This window comes from Notolabrus celidotus, chromosome 15, assembly GCF_009762535.1.
Source record: "Notolabrus celidotus isolate fNotCel1 chromosome 15, fNotCel1.pri, whole genome shotgun sequence".
NCBI lineage: Eukaryota > Metazoa > Chordata > Actinopteri > Labriformes > Labridae > Notolabrus > Notolabrus celidotus.
The window spans coordinates 15,146,403-15,167,205 of NC_048286.1; the positions used below are offsets into that span (position 1 = coordinate 15,146,403).

A 20,803-nucleotide genomic window follows, 5' to 3' on the forward strand; every position below is an offset into this window, starting at 1 on the left:
AGACTGCAGCGGACTATAAGGACTGCAGAGAAAATCATCGGTGTCGACCTGCCCCCCATCCAGGACTTGTACCGGTCCCGGGCCAGGAAACGGGCAGGGAGCATTACCGCTGACCCCTCACACCCTGGACACAAATTCTTCAAACTCCTCCCCTCCGGCAGGCGCTACAGATCACTGTGCGCCAAAACAACCCGCCATAAGAACAGTTTCTTCCCCCAGGCTGTCACTCTGATGAACACTAAACCATAACAGTGTCACACCTGTCAGATAAATACTCTCTGTAAATATACATGTAGATATACAATGCAACAATTCTCAAGCAGAATTCCATATTTCTATTTTTTGTATTATTTAACTACTATTTTATAATGTAAAACTACCTCTGCAACTCACCACTGCACTTTATCATATTATTTTAGCCTGTACATATTAGTCAAGCTATTTGTTGTTTCTTTGTATTTATAGCTAAGGTTATTGTTATTATATTTTCATTTTATTTTTTATTGTAGTTCTTATTCTTATTCCTATTCTTATGCCTTGTACAAAGAGAGCACAGTTTACCAAAGTCAAATTCCTTGTGTGTTCAAGCATACTTGGCGAATAAAGCTGATTCTGATTCTGATGTCCATCTCACTGTCGGCTACTTATAATGTTTTGCTTCAATCAGTGACCAGTAGGAGGTGCATTGTGTAGTGAGTCACAGCCTTATGCAGTATCTTCAGGATTTCACAGGCTTTTTTGGGGGGGGGGATTGATTGTGGAAGCTTTTGTGTTGAAAACTTGCAGTTCAAGTTGTGATGTTTGAAGGCTTATCCCAATAAAATCACTGCAGCATTTAAATGGGAGTATCCACACTTTTAGAAGAGTGGCCACATGGATGGCTAACCAACTTCAGCTTGTAAAAACTGGATAGATAATTGTTTGAAGACATCGAGTACTGGAACCAAGTTTACTGGATTAAAGTCCCTCAGATTTATCAGAGATTGGTTGATTTAGAGGTGGGCCTACATGTTCCAATCAGGACATCTCAGATGGCCAAATTCGATGAACTGCCCATCAGCAAGTGCACGTTTTTGACTGCTGGGGCACACATCTTGGTTTCTTCCACCTCAAAACTTTTCCAACAGATGTATTTTGGGTTTGAATGAAAAGGTTCATATGCTGCCTCGCTCCTTTTTTTTTCTTTCCACTGGTGCTATGGAAGTATAAGGATAATGTTTCAGACAGCTCCCAGAGCACCCAAGCACCAGCCTGGTTGTACACCCTGCCCAAGTCTCCATCTCTATCTGTCTGCGGCTGTGTTAGACTCACTGCTTCTCGCTGCTCTGATAGGCCGGAGCGTGTTTCCACCTCATGAGTTGGCCAGCAGAGGCCCAGGTGTTTTTAATCCAAACTCCGAACAGTCCCTGAAGAAGATTGATGAGTCTTGTTATATGTGTCCGGACAAATAACTACACTCAGCCATGCCAGACAGCACACACAAACACACACTCTCTCTTTCTGTTAATAGGTGTGCTTTAGAGAGAATTATTGAATGATTGAGTGGGGAGCTGAGTGAAGGGTTGTATGTGAACATGTATCTGCAAGAGCGCATGTTAAGGTCTGTGTCCACTTCCATAAGTCTGGGGCAAAAAATATGTTTCAACTAACTGGAACAAATCAGAATCCTCCTCTCAGGTGAAATTGATACAATAAAACTCAAGAAAGAAAACACGTCTTCATTCATGCTAATGGTCTGTGAGGATGTACTTATAACAACTGCAGTGCTTCAAATGAAAGGCTACCATGCTAACAGGCAGGCTTAGCAGCTGTTCATTAGAACGTTAGTAGAAAGAAAATGAGTCTTTAACTCATTAGAAAGCCAGAAAAATGACTCCAAACAAATACAAATAATGCTCCTTTGTAACTGCTAAATGTGTGCGTTTGCAACTGCTAGCTAACTGGTTAAATATGCAAACATAAGAGGTGGTGATTGGTTGATGTTGTTTTCACTGATTGTTTCTTCAGCCCCTAAGTGACCAAAAATAAATCATTATAGAAAGGTTTTAGCATATATGTATTCGATTGAATTAAAAGTTTTAGTTTAGCATGGTTATATTAGCTAATTAGCATTAAAAATGTCTTCAGTCAGTTTCAATTTTCAAGTTTGACATTTAAATGTCCACCTGATTGTGTAAATATAAAAAGTCATGATGGATTCAATTAACAATACAATACAACTCACAATGCTAGATTAGAAATTAGATATTTTTTTAAGGGTGTAAGTAACCAAATTTATATTCAAGTCTCAAAGAAGAGCTAAGCTAAAGGAAATATTAAAAATGTCCAACATATTATAACTGCCCAAACAGGCATAAGCTCTTACATTGTCACAGCCTTGTGTGCTACCTCACTTCTTCACCAGGTGTGGTGATACTTCTTGTGACATAAACACAAGGAGTAGAGAGGGAGACAAATTGTCCACGAGCAGATGGCAATCTTTTATGGATATAAAAAAAAAAAGTCGTCAAAATCTATTTTGTGGAACACCCAGGCATTGTCTACATGTGGGAAATACTAGCAGCTTCAACTAGAGTTGTAAGACACGCAATTAAGTCAAACAAGAGAATTCAAAGGTCTAAAGATTGTCGCTTGTGATTTTGATTTATATCTTCCCTTATTTGTGTCCATTTTCCATTTTCCATTTCATCCAATATCCTACAGATTCATAAAAGTATACTCAAAAGTTTCTGATATATTTCACTGAAAATCATAAATTTGAACCTTCATTCAGTGATGAAGTCAAATATATTTTTCTGGTGATGTCTAAGTTCCACAAATGTCTGCAAAACAATACCCGTCATCCATCGAACAGCTTGGATGTTTGAGTTTAAACCAAAGCAGTGGGCTAACTGACAAAAACAAAGGGTCATATAACCATGCTATGTAGGCCTATATGTCTCAGAATGTCTACTCTTTCTTTTAACTGGATTGCTGCTTTTGATCACCTAACCCATCTGTGACACAATGAGATTGACTTTGTATGAGAGGGAAGTGCTGGCACCAGGCGCTGGGCACCGCGGGGCCTCTGGTCTTATCAGCACGTCAGGTCATAAGGCAGACTGGCGGGGCATATAGGCAGGGACACGGTGAGACTGAGTGGGAGAGGGGAAGGGGGAGGGACAGGAGGATTGTGGGACTGCTCCATACCCGCCGGTGTGGGTTTGTTCTCCCGGGGGACCCCCGCTGAGCTGGACAGGCATGCAGAGGGCAGATAACCATGTGAGAGGATGAATAGATGTGGGAACAAAATGAAGTCAGAATAACAACACAGGGCAGTGATATTGACTCAACATGTTGAAGAAAAAAGGTCCTCTCAATGTTTTTTGAATCTGCAAGTTGTGTTTTTGACGGTGACGCCTTGTTCAAAACATGTCCATCAACTCTTCAGTGTTTAAGCCGTAAAAGAAAAGTGTTATAAACAGAAATCTATAAACATACAGGACTAGAGTTGCACAGACTCATTTATATTTTGCAGCAAAAATGCACTTGTGAGTTGTTTCTACATTGCTTACTCTTTTGTGTTTGCAGCGCACATATTTTACTGGCACAACCTGGTTCTCTTCTGGTCTCACTCTTTATTTTCCAGCCTTTTTCCCAGAGTGCCTGCAATCCCTCAGGTTGCTGCTACAATGGAGGACAGGCCCACAGGGAGACGCCACTGTAATGCTAAACTGAACCATTTACCACTGTGTCTCTGGTGCCAGCAGGCCTGCTATGCTTTAAAACACACTCTCTCACACACGCTTTAAGATAGTCTTTCCAGAGTTCGGCTTAAAGCACTAGTCACCTTTTTCAATTAGAGCATCATTGGAAGTCATTTGAGCGGCAATTAGCTTGATTGTCTTAATAGTGATTTATGGAGCTTGGAGTAGTGTTTCCCCTCTGCTAGCTGTCCTGCATGTCTGGTGGATATCTGCAGTTATTTGCTAGATGATGCACATTCATAACCATGACAAGCAGGTGTGGAAAATAAATGAGGAGAGTGGAAAGAAAGGGAATGAGGAGAAAATGATGGCAATGATCGAAAAAGAGAGATGGATGGTAGAAAAAAACAGGAGCATAAAAATGAGCATGAACACAGGCAACTTAGTATATCAGGGAGGGCTCAATAGAAGAATGACTAAGAGAGAGAGAGAGGAAAAGAGGAAGGGAAAGTGTTAATAAGAGATGATCAGGCTCACTCAGATGACCTGCTGGAGGAGCTCGTCTCTGAGGGATTGGGCCAGAGGAGGTTGGAGCACCGCAGCTTCCTCCTCAGGATGTCAGGGAGGAAGGACCACGCCATGTTTGTCTGGGCTGCTACTAGCTTCTTATCACAAGCTCTCTCTCCTCCTTTTTCCCTGTCTTCTTCAATCTAACACTATGTCTCAATGTTTTGTATCCAGCTAAAATTTTGAAATAATGTCTTTACTTTTAAAAAGAAGCAGAAGAGTTGTGAAATGAGCATTAATGCTTTCTTTTGTGATTAAATGTGGAAACCTAAAAACCTGATCACTAATAGTTTGTCTCATGAAAACTCACTGTCTTGTGAAATATATTATGGTGTTTAGATACAATATTAAAGCAATTCTGGCAAATTATTTCATGGTATTTGTAACATTGCCTGCAGACTGTTACATTCAGATGGATGATATGTTAATTACATACTCCATGAATAAGAATGAAGTGATCATTTAAACTCTTAGGGTAAGAATAAACATGCATGCATATGCTCTTGATTCATTTTGAATTGCTAGTCTGCTAATTGGTCAATACCAGGAGTTTTAGCAAATAAATCAATCATGCTTGGGATGAGCAGAAAAAGAACAAAACACAAGTCTGGGGCTGGTTTCAGTTTTGTGACCTCCATCATGCAAACAGGTATCAATCCACTACGTCAGCATCTAAGGGTCTCTCAACCTTCGTAGCCACAGCTGCATTCACACAGTTTTCTTTTTTCTTCTCTTATTGGAAATGTTGAAAAGAGCTCTATGTATGACATCGCTGAGCCTCTTTAACATCACACAGCCTGTAATGAGCCATTATGTTTCTGGAAAGTAAGATACGTTAAAATAGACAGGGTTTCAACTACTTCTGGAAGATGACCTTGTAGAACTGGCGTCTCAATAATAATTTCTGCCCGCCTTCCATTCTGAAAATGAACAATTTTACTAACTTTTACAACTTTGTTTTTTTTCTGACACATTGATGTGTAACCATATCTTATCTGGTTTGGAAATGGTTACAATTTAGGTCTTAAACTTATACACTCGATTTTGAACCATTTTATACTAAATTTCAAAGCTATAACCCTGGTTAGTGCTCACCAGGTAATAAAAAAATAGCAGCCCTTACAATGGCTAATATAAGCACTAGATTCAGCGTCCTTCTGTCCAATCATTTTTCTACTCATTCAATATGCATTTAAAGCAACTACAACTATGTTAGCTGCCAGGTCTCTGTACAGTTCTGTCCACTCTGAGAGCAAAATGTTGCTGTTACACGACCTGGTGATAAAAGTGTTAAACTGAAAGACTAGGGCAGGGAAACGATTTGGTCAAGTGCATTCAAGTGCACAGGTGTCACTGGAGTACCTTGTAATGAATCACCCTGTGTGGACCCATGCCGTCACAAGGATATTAGCTCTAAACAGAGTGTTATTGCAGGGGGCCAAGGTTAACAGAGAGCAGAACAGAGTGAGTCAAACCTTTCATAAAACCCTGAGACTGAATATGAGGCGGGTGTGTACTCTCTGATAAACTTCAAATGAATTTCATTTCATTCCCCTTCTTCACAATGGACCATGCAATGTTAGATCAAAACACAAATAACACTCAGACCCTATGTGTTGTATCTAGACCGGCACACCTCCTCCGTGCCTCCTCCCGCTCTCTTTATCAGTCGGTAAAAACAAGTGAAAACGAGCGTCTGCCCCTCATTCTGTGGAATTCCAGCCATTCCCCCACGTCCCATTTTCCTGCCTGCTAATGTAATCGGAGGGAAACAGAGTCAGCTTCCCAACGCCACAACCTCCAGATAAGACCCATTTATCACATGTCGTTCCTCCGCGAGCTCGATCTGCTCCGCTCCGGCCGGACCAGATTGAGGCCCAGACCCTGTCAAATCACAGAACCTGTCTCCAGAGGAATAGGGTGTTTTGGTTTCTGGCTGAGGTCTGGCTTCTGGTTCTTTTAAAATGGAAGGAATCCTTTGCACTACTCACTGTCTGCAAGTGTGACTGTTGCTGCTTTATCCAGGTTTTTTTTTGCAGATATATCTTCACTTAAGGCCTCTACCTTCAGGCTTTGTTGTCCTTGTCTCGAATGTATGACCATTTCTTAGTTTGTACATGTAGAGTAAAACTGAAATCATATTCCTTTATGTGAACATATACCTGGCCATTGTGGCCAATAAATCTGAATCTAGCCTCTTTCATTGAAAACTCCAAATTATTTCCAGACAATAAAAGGACATTGGGGATGTTCATTTATAAGGACCCTACATAAAAGCTCAGAACCACAAGCTGCAAGTCCTGTCATAACAGCAGGTAATGTAACATTAGCTAATGTATAATGGGGAGCTAGTGTGGCGCTAACGGCTAGTCTCAGACGTTTCCTTTAAAGGCATACATTCTGGGTTGTTTCATGACTAAAAAGTTGTGTGAAAAGTAGGGGTGAACCCGACTAAGGATTTGCATTGTAGAATCAGATTTGTCAAATTTTGCCATTTTTGAATGTTTGTTTTTTTTTTCTTCATTGACTCATAGTCTGCATTATTGTGACAGTATGGCAGTATTACACATAACCATTTACAATCAAGAGGTTCATTAAAGTAAAAGAGACACCAGAGTAGATAAGTATACATGAGGCCACTGTCCATTAAACATCAAAAGCATCATTGTAAAATAAACATTTATAAACAGACATAATGAGCTCTTAGAACTGCACATGATTTCTCTGAAAGATTTTTCAGTGTCGGCTAATCAAATTTAATTGGCCAAAATTGAGATAATCAAATTTTTACTGCTGGATCACACATATCTCCGCTGGGTCGTGCGTAATAGTTAGTGTTCAGTCATTATTATAGACAACAAGGTCTGTGGCAATGGTTGTTTTGTTTGAGGATGATAATAAGAAAAACATGGACTCTATCATGAGTTGTGGAGAGCTCTTCTCCCTGCGGAACCTCAAAATCCCGGGTTGATATTGAGTGTGTCAGATGGAGGTGTTGGGTCCTGGAGCTCGTGCATCATGCTGACACCCTCCTGTCGGTGCCCTGCTTCCACCGTCGAGCAAGGCCTCCGCTGGACAGGGGTTCTGGATCCCGGACCTCACAGGCAGGATGAGTGAGTTGGTTAGTTAATTAGTTAGTTAGTTAGTTAGTTAGTTAGTTGGGAACTTCCGAACTAAATAACTAACTAACTAACTAACTAACTAACTAACTAACTAACTAACTAACTAACTAACTAACTAACTAACTAACTAACTAACTAACTAACTTAATAACTAACTTACTAACTAACTAACTAACTAACTAACTAACTAACTAACTAACTAACTAACTAACTAACTAACTAACTAACTAACTAACTAACTAACACATACACTTTACTTCCATCTTTTTGCAATCCTAGAACAAAACATTCATTATCACAGACCTTGTTGTCTATAATAATGACCGAACACTAACTATTACACTCAACCCGTCGGGTATATGTGTGATCCAGCAGTAGGAATTAGATTATCACACTTTTTTGCTGATTTAATTTGATTAGCCAACACTGAAAAATTGTTCAGGCCAACATGAGGACTTGAGGGAAGGAGTGAGAAAACTTTAGTAGCTTAATTTTCGGACTTGTATCCAGTTGACACATGAAGTGCAAAAAAGTTTTTTTGCAGTTTTTTTTTCAGCAATTTAGACATTAAGTAAGTGCTTCTCTGAAAGAACCAGTGTCTCACCTTTAATCTCATCAGTGGTGCACACTGATTACACATGATGGGATTTTCCTGTGAATTTGTCAACCTTGTCAGGGGAAAACATGATGAAATTTGCTTCAGGATCAATCTGTCCTCTCTACTCCATGACAGCATGGCAAAGAGCCAGACGTCACTCACTCTGCAACACACACGCTAACATAAGTCCACCCACATGAATACAACCACACATTGCATGTCAGGGTCAAAAACAACATGTTTAGGTCAGAGCCTGCGTTTTACAACACTTGATTGAATCAAACAAGGTTCAGTGGCGTTTAATGTTGTGGCGAGCTCTAATCCTCTCGCCTCTGTGGTTCCAGGACAGGAGAGCTTTACACTGCTTGCTCACTTCTATAGTGCAGGTCTTGGCTGAAAAGACTGCTTGTATTTCATGTGTAGGTCTGCGTCTTTTTCCTTGATGCATGGAAATTCTTAAAACTTTGGCATGGCTTCAGGAAAACATTACCTGTTGCAGTGTTTGTGGTGAAGAGGACACTGTGTGCCAGCCTTCAGTGGCCGCTGGGCCTGCAGGGACGCCTGACAAAGTAACCCACTTTAGGCTTTTACTAGGAGCACTACTTGGCCAGCAGAAGATCCAGATTGCCTGTGGTGGGTCTGCTGGAAATAGGACTTGCAGAACTGCAGTCTTCTGAAATGCCTGTCAGGTCTGAAAATAACAGAAATCAATAATTAGATTGAATAATAACCGCATATGATACTAAACATGTCAATCATCAGGGTATGTGACTTTAACATGATTTCTGGTGTTCCAAGCATGACATAGCCTTACATGGTTTATCAAAAGTTGATTAATGAGTAAATGAAACAAAACGCAAAATCTGCAGTCTGTCTTTAATTCTACATTTCAACATCTCAGGCCATCAGTCCTGGAGTTGTGAAATAGTTACAGTCAATACAATAGTTGCTGAAAATCAGGGATGAAGATATTTTGTTAAGAAGAGGCTAAATGGGTCAACAAACCTGACGACTTAAACAATTTTAGGAAATTCATTCAGTTTTGAGCCGCACATGTTTCCCTGCGCACTCAAGTACCATCTTGTTCAGCAACAAATCTTGCTAGGATGCCAAAGCCACAGTCCAAGATGCTTGATCAGTTAAAATACTGATTAATAACAGGAAAGCTGCAGGTATTTGGATTTTTTTTACACACGCCCAGTGATCCTGGGTGTGCCTGTGGTCATCTCAATTGGAAGTTTGGCAGTTCGATCCTAGTTCCTGCAATCATATACCAAAGTGTTCTTGAGCGTGATATTGAAGCCAAAATTGCTCCCGGTGAAATGGTATACAGTGTGTAAGTGTTTATGAATGAAATAAGCTAATACTGATTGTCTCCTACTTTAGCAGCCTTTGCCAACCACAGCACAAGTTTGACATTATCCACTGAGTATCTGTTGCATGAAGAAGCAGACAGAAGCTAAATACAGTGCCAACAAAACCCCAACTTCCAACAAATGTTTTTTGCAGTGTATTTGCCAAGCCACACCATCAGCCACAAGGTAAAAGTGCAACTGCTCAGAAGATCTGATTGATGAGGACTGTCATGGCTTTTTATAGTAGTTAAAGTGCAAAAATTAAACACATTCTGACAGCGAAAAAGTGTGCAACCGCTACAATACTCAAAATAAATACTGAAGTCCCACCTATAGCCCTGACAAAGTTGTCTGGGTCACATCCAAGGCAGTAGGAGAGAGGAGGCGACAGGCGATTATCTTTCTGATGATTTTAACAGTGATTTGGCTCTGCAGGCAAGGGCGGGTCCACACTCAATCACTGTTAAACCACCTGACCCCATCTCCACCCTTCAACCTCTACCCTTCATCCTCACATATTCCTGCCCTGGCACTCAACGCAGGATATTCTCAGCAGGAGCTTCGCTGTTCTATTCACAGATTTGTCTTCCTCTGTAATTACAGCCCCTCCAGATACACACACACACACACACACACACACACACACACACACACACACACACACACACACACACACACACACACACACACACACACACACACACACACACACACACACACACACAAAGAGTACAGTTTTTGATGTACTGATGAAGACTATCTGTTCTAAAAGATTTTTAAATGCAGTCACACTGGTATGTGGCAGAAACAAAAGACAAAAACAAGGGTTTTAGTGTGACAGGCTACAGTAGCCTGATGAGGCTTGGCCTGTGGTATCCGGGTGGAGTACGGTGGCAAGTTGTGGATGGAAAGGCCTGTGTTTCATCTATCAGACAGAGAGAATATGACTGAGAGAGAAAAGTTAGAAGTTAGAGCGAGAGTAGAGCGAGAGAGGCCAGGGAGGTGAGGCAGCGCAGCTGACAGGAGCTTCCTCTGGGTCCGGTTGCCTGTTTTCCAAAGGAAGTGCAGGAGGCCTAATCTGTGGCCCCCAGAGAAGGGGGGGATTTGGTGGCCCCCGCTTATTGTCCATTTTATCATCTTTTGCTTTTGATGGGCCTTTCTCCATACCGACAGGGACTTATCATGAAAAAGAGACACAGGAGACAGCTGGGCCTGTTTAAACTTACAGACGAGGAAGGTTGCACGTGTCACTTAAATGGATTTTCGTAAAAAACAAAAGGGTTTCTCTTTCCAAAAAAATCAATGAAAAAGCATATATTCATGAGTGAGCACACTTGTTTAAAAAAATAGACATTTATCCCAGTTAAGATGACCAATTCCTGTTAAAACTAGTGATGCAACCTGCCCAGAAACTACAACTATTTCCCTTGACTTTTGTGGTGTGAAGGAGGAAAAGTCAATCAGGGGAAAACATAGAGGCATGTGGGGTCAGGAAGTCGCTGCAACCGCGAGAGCCACAGTTTGTCAGGCTGTCACTTCATAATGACCACCTAAGGAAGTCACATACAACCACATGCTTGCACACATATACACACACACAATTACCTTTCAGCTTTGCATCATTAAACAGGGAATATACACAGTGCGGTCAATCTACAGCCTCGTCATCTTCCCTCCAGTACTGTCTTGGCTTATTGTACATCAGACATCTACATTTATAAGACATGTTAGCAAGGACATTCTCAAAGTCCACTATAACAAATACATGCAATAAAAGTCATTGCATCAATTTCCCTACATCCTTCCACTCCTCCTACTCCTCATGCTATTTTGGAGCAGCTAAACTCCCTCCCCCCTTTGTTTCCACTGATTAGGGGTTCTGCAGCAGGGAGTGGGCCCTGCAGCAGGGATGTCCGATAGCCTAGACCCTTCCTATGAGTGTTGCCAAGACACTCAGGTGTTTGCATGGACACACACATTCATATATTTAAACACGTTTCCTTCTCCTTGTATCCCCCCACCTGCAACTGGAAGCCTTGTCTGCTGCTGGAGCTATTATTGTCATCATCATTGCCATCATGACCGTGATGACTAACATTAACCTAACAACCATCTGTTGGTCGCTGTAATCACTACACTGCACTGGACCTAGCTGGGTGTTCACTCCATTTGTTTCCATGCTTGTCCCAAAGAGGTGTTGGTCCTCATAAAGAATGGCGACCGTCTCCTGATGGCGGTCTCTAGATATTGCATTCGGTACCCGAATTCCCAAATCCGCCGATACAAAGTATCAATCAGACACATATGCAAGACTTAAATTACACTTGCATAATATTTTACTTGTGTGGTAGTGATATGATAGCCATCTTGGAAGACAGAGAACTTGATTTTATTTGATTGTTTTACAGTCAGTCATAACTGAGCAGAGCATAAATATCTAAATCTAGGAATAAATACAAGTCAAAGGGAAGAGGATTTGTTTGACGCATCTATGTCACATACATCTACTCAAGAGCTTTGGGATGACATTGATTTTTTTTTATCAAGGAACTCCTGCGTTTTTATATGTTTTAATTACCAGATCTGTTTGTTGGAGACCTCTGCAGATAACTTGGCTCCTGTTTAAAACCTCAGGCACTACAAATGATAGTAAAATGCTGACCTTAAAACAAGGAGAAAGCCTGCAAACAAGCTAAGCTAACTTTACAGGAAGTATAATTAGACCCCTCCGATCTGCTGTGGCTGCAAAAGCTTCAAAGAACCAAATATTTTTTATATGCAAGTGCTGCACTCTATGAATCTCTGACAAAGTTGCATCTCAACCTTTGCTGCACTGCTGTACTGTCAATCCTTCTTTGCTGCTAGCAAGTACAGCCATTATGGATCCACTGTTGCAGTATAGCACAGCTTTTCATGCAGGCTTACATTTAGAAGTGGCAAAGATGAAAAGATTTTCAGTGAAGCAAATTAATTTTATTCAGAGCTTATAAATAAGGGAATTGGATAAGTGCATGGACTGACATGCTGTTATATTAGAATTGATAAACTCTTAAAAAGAGGCATTTTCTTTTTTACTTAAGTTTTGAACAAACAGTTGAACAAACTCAAAACTTAAGATTCGTGGATGGATTGTTGTACACTGACATACAACAGAGTAGTACGACTTTGTCGCTCTGCTACGTGACATGATTTAAACTCTCTTATTTGTGTAGTATGGGTCATCCACAGTTTAATGCTTTTTCATATCTGTGGGCACTGCAGATGTTGCTGTAATCATTGTTATCAACTCAGGGGGGGATCAGCCCACCCAGTCTCACCAGGTTTGTGAATGAACTCAACCAGGCCTTTTTGGCAACTGTAACAGCCTGAGCAGTAAACACTGGCCATCCAACACTCTCTACCTCCCATGACGAGGACGAGGGTTGAACTTTAGGGGGGACTTTTGCTGTCACTACCTGATTGTTAGCTTTTGAAAAATGATGGATTTCTTTAGCAGTTAAGGATGAATTACTGCCATTACTACCGTGTATTTGCAACTTGTGTCTCCTTAACCATTCATCTTGACTGTACAATGTAAGTAGAACAGTATAGCAGAGAAGCAGCTTAAGAGAACAAGGAACAAGTTAACATAAAACATAAAGGGAAAAAATAATTTAAAAATCCCCTGCATTCACATTATTATGTAGAAATACCACTGAGATTTACTAGATAACAGAACAGATGAGTTCATTTATAGCTCAGCAACCGCTTACTAAGACTACGGATTTAAACAATGTAAATGGAATAGAATAGAATACAATAGAATATATCTTTATTGTCATTGTACATTGTACAATGAAATTGAGGTGCAACCCCTTTCAGTGCAAAATATGCATAAAAGAATAGTAGTAAAAGAAAAAGAAAAAATCATAATAACAGTGGACAAACATAAATAAATAAAAATAAATAAAAACACAAGACACATCCAGCATTCAACAGGCAGGCATTCAGTGAAAAGGAAGATTGCACAGACCCATTTTATATTGCATTACTTAGCATTTAGTGCACTTATTGCTTTGGGATAAAAACTATTTTTCAGCCCGTTTGTCCTTCTCTTTAATGTCCTGTATCTCCTACCCGAGGGCAGAAGTTCAAACAGGTTATGACCAGGGTGTGTTTGGTCCCTGAGGATGTTTCTCGCTTTCTTGAGGCACCGTGCATAAAGTTCATCCAGGGAGGGGCTGTGCAGCTGGCATACCACATACACAGACAGTACAAAAGAACACTCTTGGAGCAGTGGTAGAAGGACACAAGCAGTTTCTGTGACAGGTGGTTCTTCCTGAGGAGTGTGTGAAAAAAATATATAGATGAAATACATATTGTTTAGGGTGTTGTCTTTTTTAAGGTTTTTACTTGTTTTTGGGTATAAGGAATCTGAAACTTTTTTTTTTGGTTCCTTAACCTTAGCCACTACCATTAACATATTTGGCTAACCATGTTTCCTGCCTATAGTAGTAACCTAGGGTAAGATCCAACAAAGTGGTTTGCTCTCTACTAATAATAAAAGTTGATAGTAGTAGTAGTAAATACGTTTATCAAAGTGTAAAGTAACCAGTTGAACTGCCCTGCTCTTTATATGGTGAGCAAAATTTACACCCATCAATGTGACACAGGATTAGCTATCTCTTATTTTTTTTATACTGACTAAGGCCTCAGTATTTTAGCAACTGAATATGTGTAGAAACTTACAAACTCAGCTGGAAAAATAGTTTTCAACCAACAGGCAGAGCTATCCAGGTTTTTCATTTAAGCATTAGCTCAGGCTTGCTAGCAAACTACAGCTGATAAAATCTGACACTAAAGAGCAAATGGTCCACTTTGCAAGCTTTGTTTTCAATCCTCACCTAAGAACACCTTCAAAGCACCACCAACTCTCCTCCCCAATCGCTATATCTGTCTCTCTTTCTCTCTTCCCTCTATCTATCTCTGTATCTCATGCACACGCATTCCTTCAATCAATGTCAGGCCTTTTCTTACTCTCTGGAGCTATGCATCAGGCAGAATAGAGCACTGACCTCAGCCCTTTTCAAAAGGAGCCTCTAATCCGGCCTTCTTAACTCGATTACAGAGTGTCAGAGGGATCAGAGAGACTCTCTCACCTGTCATCTATCACAATGAGGAGACACAACTCTGAGTCCTGGATTCCTGCCAGTCACCACTGGAGAAGGAGACAGCAGAGATTTATGACACGTGAGGGCATTAATTAAGGTTTCATACCACTAAACAATGTTCAACTTGTACAGTATTTTTCTGGTCTATCAGGATATTTGCTAACTTCTTTGTTTTTTTTCTTCTGGCCATTTATCCAGGGTACTAAATGGAATTACCTTACTTTCTTAGTTATTCCACGGAATTATTGACAAGGTTCTTGGAATGTAATCTATTAATCTATAAAGCATCACACTTTGCACAGCAATTTGGGTGAATGATTGACCCATGTATCCATTATCCATAGTCAGGCTCTTGTAAATCTCTAAAGACCCTTTAATTGGGCAAAAAAAGCTGCTGCACACATAAGGATAAAACTAGGAAAATCACTAACATTTCTCCCATATTAGCTTCTCTATAATGACTCCCAAACCAAATTGAAATGTTCTCTTCTACACTGACATTTGGAATAAGCTCTTAGTTGTTAGCAACCTTCATATAAAGTACTCAATGACCGCTTAATAAGATTGCAATCCTATATTTTAGGCCTGTTTATGAACCCATCAAGCATCCAAAAGTAGTATGGGAGGTAGATTTGGCCCGTCTCCTTTGGAATCATTGACCAGGCATGGTTTGGGAGGCAGACAGCATCTCTCTACTTGTAAAAGTACCCTTGAAGCTTTCGGTTTTGATAAAATTTGTAGTAAGGGCCGGCCCAGGCTTGTTGCATAATGTTACTGTTTTGGTTTTTCTTTATGGACCTGTAGCAAAGAATGAATGACCACCCCTAGAGGCAGTAATGTTGGTAGTTCAACCCAGTTAACTCTCTCCCCCTCTCTCTTCCTTTCACTGGCTCTCTGGCCAGGGCATGTTGTGTGAAGGCAGGAAGCGGCGGGATCCACCGGTGGCTCATTAAAAGCCATTAGGGAGCAGCACACAGACAGGATACGGGCAGTGAATAGAGGAAAGCAGGGCAGGGCTGAGGACACTGTTACTCTCTCAACCCCCCCCCCCACCTCTCACCTCCACCACTACCACACACACACACTCACACACTGTTATCTTCTCCACGCAGCACTTCCTATGGCCCCACACATATTCCAACAAGCCCCTGCTCTTAGCTCTGCCAACTCATGTCTCACACCCCTCTGACCTGAATCAGTGACGGCGATAACACGTTCTTCGCTATCTCTTTGTCTGACATCTTATCTCCTGTTTCTCCCTTTGTTTGTACATCACTTTGACCTTTCTCACCTCAGGCTCCCCGTCTCTTTTCATAGTTGCCATCTTTTTGGCACAATACGTTCAGTGATGAACCGGAAAAGCCTCTATAAAAGCAGAGTGAGCTGCCAGGCGTACTGTCTGGGGCCTTTGGGTCACAGAGTTATTGAAAATAAGGCCTTTCAGGTTAGAAACGTGGCTCTGTGGCGTCAAACAGAAGCTCCACCTGAATGTGACCTGGGGTGTGGGAGGGTAGAGACAGACAGGCATTTTTGGGAGGACTGAATAGGAGTGATGAATATATCAGGGAAATGTGTGACTTTTCTGTGATTTTATAGTTTTTACCATTTGCAGCAACAAGTTAAACTGTTTTATACTTCTAACTTTTCTCTAGCCTTATCATCTTCTCGCCACGTGAACACACTTTGGTCAATGTTCTGTCAGAGTAATGCCACCTATTATTGATGAGAGACTTCTGTGCATTGCTTTGTCTGTAATCTTAAAATATCAGGTATTCACCATGAATATTAAGCAATATAGCTGCAGGATAGATTTGGAAGCATATTAAATTGGATAAAAGACCAGATATCAGATGTATTTATGATGAATTTGTGCGCTTATTCTTCTTTACTCCGATTTTTCAGCTTCAGGAGAAGTAGTCCAATATGTGAGTTACACAACATGTCATGTAGAAACTTGAAACTTCTACTACACATCAACACACCAACCAGAACCAACTTTTTGGATTGAAGCAGGATACATTTTGAGTCCAGCAGTTCTAATTGGGAATGAAAAAAATTGAACAGTTTTTTGTTGTTTTTGATGAGGAGATATTTCTTTAGTGAAAATAGAGCATGCAAAATAATCCAGATTGTAAGTCATAAATCATCTTAGGAGGGGATGTTTAACATGGATTGTCACTTATTTGGTCAAAATACTTAATGAAAGAGAGAAATGTGTACGATATGACACTAAGAATGGGGCTGCTCTGACAACAAAACTCAGGCCAAGATTGTGGGTTTCACCAAACACTTCCATAACTACTCACTGTATGCTCTGTAATTTTCAAGTGCACTCCTCAAATTACATCTCAGACCTTATTGTTTTGGGTTGCTGCAAAAAACAGAGCACACCTCTCCTGCATTTCCTTGCTCATTTTGCTCCTCCTGCATGCATCAGTTCATCAGATTGTGTTTCTTCTGTGACCACTCACTTACGAAACACCTCCTGGCATCTGAGCATTTCTTTGGAGGGATTCTACCTAGGAATGTGTCGGCATATCAGACCAACCTCACAAATCAAAGTTGAGTTAATGTCAGCAAGTTCTAGTGCATAAACAGTGATCTACAGCAGAGTCATGATGTAATAGAAGTGGTGAAATCAATGAATGCGTCTTTAATGTATCACCCCAGGAGAACATGAGGACTAATCACCAAGCCACTTGCATAATGAAACACCCTCCATTGTCTTCATGTTCCAGCTATTGCTTTTTTTTCAAACACATTTTTGCACTGACTCTTTGCACTGCAGCACAGCACCCTGACTTCCAGTAATTACAATCTGTAAGTCACTTGACACCCCTGACCCTGTTAGCATTTGGAGGCTCTTCAGTACTTCACTCCAGCATTGAGTCTCTCTGGTTCTGTTGGACAAAAAAAAAAAAGCTGGCTGTAGTTGATACTGGAATAGCTGAATGTTTCTAGCCAAATACAAATATAGTGGCATCAATATCTGCAACAGTTAACAAGACTCATTTTTTTCTCCTGCCTGCACGTGCTGCTCCCAGTTGTTGCCATAGTGAGTAATCCTGTTTTCTAAACTATGCCGCTCTCACTGACAGGAGTTCCACATTAGAGTCTTTGCAGGGTTTAGGAAAATCAAATAGAGAGCAATCACGGTATTTTCATGTGCCAAACTCAGAGAGCCTTGATGGTTGTTGGGTGCTGATAGCAAAAACTATGAAAAAAATCTTGTGTTCATTCAAACTGAAGGCAGGTGTGTAGACCACTTGTAAAATAAAATACGGGATGACTCCTGTTCTAAGTATTTGCATCTATTAAATACCCATTGCAAAGTGAAATGTAAAACCTCTAAACTAGCATTATGTTAGCAAGGACATAAGCTAGCAATACTAGTTTGGAATTTACTTCCATGCTAACGTGACATCTACTTCCTTGCCTATGAAAAGTTTACTCCCTAGTTCATAAAATCTTCTAAGCTAACATTTTGTTAACTGCCTAGCCAATGTAATGTCAGCTAGGAAGTAAGCTAACAATGTTAGTTTGGAATGTTCTTCCAAGGTAACATCATGTGTTGCCTACTTCCTGATCAATGACAAGTTTATCTCCGAGGTGACACAATGTTTACTTTCAGCTAACGGAATGCTTAATTCGTAGCCATTGTTATGTTAGCTAAGAAATAAGATAACAACATTGTCTGGAAATAGTTTAAGTTTAAATGAAGTTTAAATCTCAACCTATGATAATGCTATGTTAGATAGGAAATGGGCTAACAATTGTAATTTGGAATTGACTCTCAAGTTAGCCTGATTTTTTTTTCTCACAGCTAAAGTAATTTTAATTTATTACCAAGCTGACGTAATATTTAACTCATAACTAACATAATGTGTACAACCAAGCTAAAGCACTGTTTATTTTCGGGCTAACATGATGTTTACTTCTGAGCTAATGTAATATTTACTTTCTAGCTTATGTTATATTAACTTGGAAATTAACTAAAAGTCATAGCTGAAATAATAAATGGTTGAGTGCCAGCATTTTACTGTCTAATCATAACTGAAGTGTTTAAAATATATGTGGTGATATCTTGAATATATCCAAATGTCTCTACATTTTTCTTTCTACCATCCCTAGCCTTATCAGTAGCTCAGTAATGTAGAAGCAGATAAATGATAATAGTTTTCTGTTCTACATTTATTACACAAATAACATGGAACAAAGCACGTAGACAGTAGTAAAACAGCATGGGGCTTTCCACTCCAAACATCACGTCAAAAGAAAATGGTCACTGTGTGAGTATAGTATGTTGCCCACTCGAAGTAAGATGTGCAGGCTTGGCTTTAAACCAACAACTAAAGATTCAGGGTATAGATCATATCTGCCACAAAACACGCACACATCTGTCTTTAATTAAGTCTATAACCACTCAATTAACATGATATTCAAAACAAAATGAGTAAAAATAGAAACAAAGATTCAACAAAACAATGGTCTTATAAGAGAGAAATATGGCAGAAATCCCAGAGGAAAATCTTAACTGGAAATGCTAATTTAAGGTTGAAATCCTTTGTAAAAATACACCAAATAATACAGTATCACCCTGCACTGTAAACATATGGACACAAGCTGCAGCAGTGCACCAGATGCCATGAAAGTATTCTAAATTCTACATCAAGATTCCCACAAAGAGAGGCATCAAAGACACCATCGGGGGAGAATTTCTCACCACAGACACCACAAACTTCTCAATATGTGATAAGTTTGTCTGCTGTCATTGTCTCATTTCCTGTTCTTAAAATAAGAGTTCATGTTTCCTTTTATCCACTACTTATATAGCAACCACTTACAAATGACTGGATGGGGATACTCATTCCAAAGCTATTTGTCAAATGACTAAATCAATACAATATGTTGCCTCGTTGGTCTGTTTTCAATGTTTAGTGGTTTGGGAAATGTTGTCACATGCTCAGACAACATTCCTAGCTACTGCTGTATCAGCCGTCACCGGCACTAACACTTAGTTAGCTTGTGCACGCTGTCCTTTATTGATGGGCAGCAAGAACTGTTTTACGTAATACTCTGCCTCTTCATCTTCCGTGCAGATGATGGCCTGACTGCACAAAATCCCCCTCCAGGGGAACTCTACAATCTGTTTGTGGTTTGCAGCTGGATGCAGGTGATGGAGCTCTAGTTGTAGGCTGGGAGGCAGCTGTGTGAGTGCGGCTGGAGTACAAATGAGGCCAACAGGCTTTCTTTCAAAATCCTGCTCGGAAAGGGAACAGCTTTTTAAAGCTAAAGAAAGAGTGCTGATGAATAAGAGATACTCAGATATTGTTTACAATCTGCACAATCTCTGCTGCATTCAAAGCAAATGGTGATGTAGAAGTGAGAGTACATATTGCCAGAGGGTCGACATTTAAACTAAACACACTGTAGATTGTCTGTAACGTGTTTCCTGAGAAGCTTTGATTTGGTCTGTTAATTTGGAAGGAAATCCATCCGCTAATTGATTGGTGCATATTTGGAAAGAAAGCTGCTGATTGGTTTACTCATGGCCTGATTGCTATTTATGTTTAAAGTTTCAATGGCTTCCTGTTGGGCTGTATAGTCATGCAAAACAGGCATTTCGCTTTCCACACAGTCATTTCACAGATATTTGGTCAAGATCAAGGTAATTTTTACTGCTGCCCTCTGGAGAGTCATTCAAATGAGGGATTCCTAATCACTCAGCATTTCAAATTCAATGCTTTTTTTAATCTTAAAGTTGTTACACAGAGGTGCTTTTAATGAGAGAAAGCTTGGTGTCTGTATTTTACTTTCATAAAACCTTGAAAATGTTATTGAAAAAAGGGCAGTTAATAGATGCAGTTACTTTTACTTGATCCCCTCTCAGCCTTACTCAGCACATTCTGCAGGTCTGAGTTTCAGGCTGATCATTCACAGACAGACAGGTGGCAGCAGAGAGCCATGAGGCCCCAGCAGCAGCTCCAGCCCAGAGGGTCCAACGCAATTAATGTCTTTTGTTTCAATCCAGCTTCATCTTTGTGTGATTCCTCAGGACATCCAGATTTCAAATGGTAGCTGAGACACTTAAGGAACAACAGCAAAGAGATCTAAGACAAAATAAAAGCAGACTAAAAAGGATGAGAATGAGGTGATAGGATGCAGGCCTGGGACAATACGGTAAGTTATTAGTTCATATTTTGTATTATATATGTTTTTCAAAAACCACCTGTTCTTTATATTGGAATGGAATACAAATGTGGGTGAATCTGTGTGACATTAAACATGGAAACATACCAAAACCTCATACTAAAATAGGAGAATG

At 40.2% G+C, this 20,803-nt stretch overlaps 1 long non-coding RNA gene across 2 annotated transcripts in view; it reads right to left on the minus strand.

Annotated features, from left to right (window-relative positions):
* Positions 1–8,256: 8,256 nt before the first annotated feature.
* LOC117827400 overlaps positions 8,257–20,803 on the minus strand; it is a 54,759-nt gene continuing 42,212 nt past the window's right edge. For both annotated transcript variants that reach the window (XR_004634203.1, XR_004634202.1), the window contains exon 4: positions 8,257–8,664. This is a non-coding gene — a long non-coding RNA (uncharacterized LOC117827400). The remainder of the gene's footprint in view (positions 8,665–20,803) is intronic.